The sequence below is a fragment of the Mus pahari genome, chromosome 19 (genome assembly GCF_900095145.1).
Source record: "Mus pahari chromosome 19, PAHARI_EIJ_v1.1, whole genome shotgun sequence".
Classification (NCBI taxonomy): Eukaryota; Metazoa; Chordata; class Mammalia; order Rodentia; family Muridae; genus Mus; species Mus pahari.
Genome location: NC_034608.1, coordinates 89382964 through 89388865, shown reverse-complemented (window position 1 = coordinate 89388865; position 5902 = coordinate 89382964). Strand labels below are relative to the sequence as shown.

At 43.3% G+C, this 5902-nt stretch overlaps 1 protein-coding gene across 1 annotated transcript in view; it reads right to left on the bottom strand.

The window, feature by feature from the left end:
* The window catches only part of LOC110336293 (60S acidic ribosomal protein P0-like), a 16573-nt gene that overhangs the window by 9642 nt on the left and 1029 nt on the right, over nucleotides 1-5902 (bottom strand).

The window sequence follows — 5902 nt, the reverse complement described above, 5'->3', positions numbered from 1 at the left end:
CACCAACCCACCAACAGCCACCAACCCACTAACAGCCAACAACCCACCAACAGTCAACAACCCACTAACAGCCAACAACCCACCAACAGCCAACAACTCACCTATCAGGGCTCTAGATTTTATATACCCTCTGAAAAGTTCCCAGAATTCCAAATGCCATACAACTTGCAGAAACTATCTGCAGCAGGCAAAATCACACTTCAGCTAGAGCACAAGGCAAATCATAGTCAGCTGCTGTGGACAAACTAAAGCAGCCTCATCTCCCACACCTGAGATGAAACAAAAACATATTTTCATAATATTTCTGTTTTTCATGAAATCAAAACTCCAAAATTGTCACTGCACTCCTCATGCCTTATTAACTCCACAGCAGTGGCCCTCTTCTGTGTCTCACTTCTGCGGCTGTTTTTCCTGTGCAGGAAGTCTGCCTTCTTTCTCTAGAGCTCTCACCTAGGAATCTACAATATATTTATTTTTAAAACTCACCACCTGTAGCCACACATACTGGTGCATGCCTTTAATCCAAGCACTCAGGAGGCAGAGGCAGGTAGATCTCTGCATTTGGGCCTGCCTAATCGACAAAGCAAACTCCAAGACAGCTAGGGCTACACAGAGATACCTTGTCTTCAAAATCAAAACAAACAAACAAACATACAAACAAACAAAAATATCCCCAAGCAAACAAACAAACAAACCAAAAAACCAAACCTGACCCCCATGTGATATGTGAATCTCATTCTTTGAATATGTGAGGCAAGACTGGGTGGCATCGACTTAGTATAAGTTTCATGTGACCATGAGTGTCTGGCAGCCTAACTCCTGAGTTAAAGTTCACCCAAGAGCTGAGAAAGTCTCCATTGCTCTTACAGACCACTCAAAATTACCACATTTTGCAGGAGCCCATGAGCCAGGGGGTTAGGGGGGAATGAAGACCAATGGAGAAATAAACTTCTTTATCCTTTGGGGGTATGCGGAGCTTTGCAGGAAATAGATAGTCCTCTACCTTTTCCACATTGTAACTGGGGCTTCAGTGGTCCTTTATGAAAACATAGTATCATGGAAACACAGCTCTTACTTCAAAGGAAAGAAGAAATTATTCTGAGGCAGATACCAGTGGCCATTGCCTAAGTACACAGATTCAGGTTGACTGAATTTCCAATGTGAAAGCAATTACATAAACTTTTTTTAAAGTTACAGAACAAAAGGAAGTAATGAATCGAAGCATTTACCACATATATTGGTAAAAACATCAGACAAATAGGTTACATGAGACCGTGCAGTAGGTCTCAGATGCTATTGAAATGACTAAGGAAGCCATTTCTGTGATTCCATTTTGTTTGCTTAGACAGTTCTCAGCCCTCTACCCACTTCCCCTACTGGTCACATCTCCCTTGGGAACATTTCCATTGTCTTGACTATGTCCAGATATATTAACAAAAATAATTGTCAAGTTATGTCTAAAACAACTACTGACCCTCATCTAACTGTAATGTATTGCCACGGTTTTCCCTTTTAAAACTGCGTATCTCTGAACTTGGGCACCAAGAGACTTTTTGGAGCACGCTCTTGGTCTGGCTATCAATAAAAATGGACTTAAGCTTTTAATTAGCTTAATTGGGCTGGTTGTCAACAACTATCCCAAGAGGATTATTACACCATCTGATGACACGCTTAGCCTTCAGATTGGTTGAAGTTAGTGGTCTCTTAGGCTTCATAATGCATTCTAAAAGATTTACCCAACAGTCAGCAGGATGTTAGGTTAGATGTGGAGATGGGCAAAGCTGGTGAATGTGGCAGGGACTAAAAGTAGCCAAAGGTCGTTCGACTATACGTTTGCTCTATCTCCCTCCCCCTGCAGTCAGGAGTCCTAATCAACCAGTCTTGCAGCATCTCTAATGTGTGTCTTTCTTGGTTGTTTAGTTTTGACACAGGGTCTTCTTGTGTAGACTGAGCTTGTCTTTGCCTTGGGTGCGCTGGGATTAAAGGTATGTGCTAGCAGGCCACAGCTTTTCTTTTTTTTTTTTTTTTTCTCCTTGGGAACTTTAGTTCTCAGTAGCAAGACGCTTTTCCTTCAGAGTTGACTCAAAAGCAGAGAAAGAAGTTAGCACAAGTAAGTGTCCATACTCATATACACCAGTGGAAGCGCCACCTCCATCCTCTTAGCACTCTCTGGAGCAGGTGTGCATTGAGTTTTAACAAGATACTGTTCATTTAAAGATAGGGTATGGAAGTTCAGAGGGATACAGTAAGTAACTCTCCAGGTGTAAGTAACTATCTGGATGCTGATGTGTGGGCTGGTAACATCACACAGCTGGAGCCCCCACCACCAAGCAGGACCATGTGAGGACAAATGAGACCATTTCTAGAAAGCTCTCACTAGCCTTTTTGGAATTGTGAATGTGTTGGACAGGTATTCTAGCTCCCTCAGTCCTTCTTCCAAGAAGTCGCTAGAGGGCGCAGCTAGCTCAGTTCAACGTACTTCCTGATCCTGAATTGCTTGCTATTAAAAACAAACAAACAAACAAACAAACAAACAAACAAACCCCTTTAGTTTCCTGGACTCTTCCCTGCACGGATCCCTTCTGTTTTTGCATTCGATTTTACATTTATCATTTTGCATTATTTTTTCCACAAAGAAATCTCCAGGAACAAAAGTCAGTCTCTCAGATCCTTATGCAAAGCTTTGTTTGCTCAAGGTCGGGGCATTTGAGCGTCCTCTGGTCTGAGCAGACTGGTGAGACTTCCTGTGGTCTGCCTGTGCCTTACCCCAGCTTTCTCCTGGACAGCTTGAACTTCTCCCTGCTTGACCCTTTCGTCTTTCCCATCAAGCTCAGCCATCTGCAATGTTTTCCTGTGAAGTTCAGCCATCTGCAAGTGGATAGCAAAAGGCGCCACCATCGCTTGCCTTTAATCCCAGCACTCAGGAGGTAGGCATATTTCTGAGTTTGAGGCCAGCCTGGTCTACAAAGTGAGTTCCAGGACAGCCAGGGCTATATAGAGATACCCTGTCTCAAAAACCAAAACCCAAACCAAACCAAAACAACAACAAAAAACCAAAAGTATGACAAAAGGCGAATAACCCATCAGGGCATTGAAGTTACTTTTGTCTCCTCTTTGAGGCTCATTTCTAACTTAAAAGTTCGGGTATTTTGGGTGGGACTTCATTTGTGAGTCTCTTCCTATTGAATCTGGAGGTCTAACAACCCAGTACTGCTACTAGAAGAAATCAGGAGACAGAGCCTGGGGGGAAAGGAGAGTTTATACATTTCAAAGGCTTATCTGTTAGTAACAGGGTGTTGGGTTAGACACTGAAGGCACGGAAGGGCTGTTTGAGTGAGTTCATATAGCTTAAGGCGATTGTAATTTGGCTTGATACCTGCATCATCGGGTCTCCACACAGTGACTGAAGTGTTACTGATTGGCTGGCCAGAAAGTCAGTGTCAGGTCCAGTCTCTTTCTGGAAGTTCTTCCTCACAGATTCCTGGCCTGCCACAAAACCAATTCTTTTCTCTTTAAACATCCGTTTTGTTTGTTTTGTTTTTGTTTTTGAGGTATATAGAGAGCTGAGCTTCAAACAGTAACATGTGAGCTCCTGGCCAATTCTCAAGGAGGTAGATGGTGGTATTTCCGAGGTAACACCGTAGGTTGTCCTATGGCTGCCACAAGCATGCGCACATACACTGAACAAACAGACAAGTGGACACACCAACCACCCCCTAATTCTGCTCTTATAATTGTAACAGGCCCCAGACCTTAACACAACTGACTCCATGATGTAAGAACCATTCACACTGTAAAACTCAGCACACAGACAGTATCATCTGCCAAAACTAAAACGAAGGCCTGATCCATCAATGTCCATAGTTCTGGCAAAGTCTCTAAATGTAGTAATCTTGCTTTTTGGCTTCTGTAGTTCTACTTCTGGCTAACTGTTCTTGCTAAATGAAGTATGTCAACAAGGAATATGATTTTTGTATCTGAAAGGTCACCCTGAGGAGGCCCAGTGGGCCTGGGTCCTGAGCACCCAGTGTAGTTGCTGGGCAGCTAATAAAGACTTTATATTGGCTTAAACCCATGTCTGAGTAGTCTTCTCTGGTAGATAACTCACATCACACCCCCTACCCCATTCGGCAAAAATGAAAATAAATTCTATGTATGTATGCATGTATGTATGTATGTATGTATGTATGTATGTATGTATGTATGTATGTATTTAGTTGTTGTTGTTGTTGTTGTTGTTGTTGTGTTGCAACCCCAGAATTACTGATACTAGAGACACTTCAGTGTTGTACATTTTTCCTGCCAGAGGCTCCCATCCTCTCCCCCCCTTGCGGCAAGCAGGACATGCAGACAGCTGGTTTCTGTGCTGTGGCCTCCTGCAGCAGCGAGGGGCTCCCTCCCCCTCCCCTAGCATTAGAATGGCACCATCTCTGTGGCTCTAAAAACCAACCCTCCTGCTGATGAGCAGCAAAACTCCAGGTGCCTGTCCTTGAGTCCTTAGAGAAGTAACAAGCTCAAGGGAGACCATGGAAAAAAGGTAAACAGACGTCAGGTCACAGACAGTTACGACTGGCCATGAAATTAGTCCTTGAACAGACACCCATTAATTAACCAGCCCCCCCCTTCAGTACTATTCCACCCTCTGCTCCCCTTTTCTGTGAATATTCACACTATTCCTAACTATACTGTATATAAACCCAATGTTTTCTGGACTCAGGGTTGCCTGCCAGTATCCACGAAGTGAGTGCTAGGTGGGCAAACCAAGTTCAAACTTGAAACAATAAAAGACTCTTTTGTGAGTTGCAGCAGACTTCCTAATTCTTGGGCTATTCTGGTTTCCCGTGGACTCAGGCACAACAGTTGTTTTTGAAACAGCGCTTCTTTATGTAACAGATCCTTGGCTGACCTCGACTTGCTTTGTAGACCAGGCTGGCCATGTCTCTAGCTCCCCTGATTTTCTTTAAAATACAGAGAAGCTTTGCTGTCTCTCCACAGGTTCCAAGACAGAATGAGTGGTCACGGACCTAACTTCCAAGGTTTCCATCCAAAATAAGAGGTTTCCTGTGAGTAGATTAACCTAGGTCGTTTACCATAGGAACAGAGAGCTGGAATTGTCATGGCAGGTATGAAAATACTCTAGAGACAATTTTGTGCTTCCCCTTTGGCTATCGAAACCTCCGACAATGGGCACTAAGGAATTGGAATTTCTCTAGCAGCTGGAAGAAGGAAAGACTGAAGTCTCGTGGGAAATGTATGTTACAAGCTTTTGATGACTTAACAGATCATGCCTTGCTGGGAAGATGATGGGTGGGATCTAGCAGTTATCCACAGCTCCTGCGTCCTTCTTCCCCTCCCTCCTCTTCCTCCTCTTCTTCTTCTTTTTGGTTTATTCAAGACAGGATTTTTCTATGTAGTTCTGGCTCCTGGAACTTGCTCTGTAGAACAGGCTGGCTGAGAACTCACAGAGATTCTTGCCTTTGTTTCCTGAGTGCTGGGATTGCATGTGCCATCATTGCCTGGCCTCTTGACTTCTATTAATTAATTAATTACCTCTGTCTGTCTATCTATCTATCTATCTATCTATCTATCTATCTATCTATCTATCTATCTATCTATCTATCGTATAAGACTGCTCTGTTACATCGGCATGCCAGCAGAGAGCATCAGATCTCTTTATGAATACCATGTGACTGCTGAGCCAGCATGTTTCCAGCCCTCCCTTGCCTTCTTTTTAAACCTAAACCTCATGTCAGGACTCTGAAAATGGACTGGGGAGGAGACACAGGATTTCTTTGTTCCTCTACCTAATGGCTCCATTGGAAAATCTTTCTCTGCTGTTCTTCTTTCTTTCTTTCTTTCTTTCTTTCTTTCTTTCTTTCTTTCTTTCTTTCTTTCTTTCTTT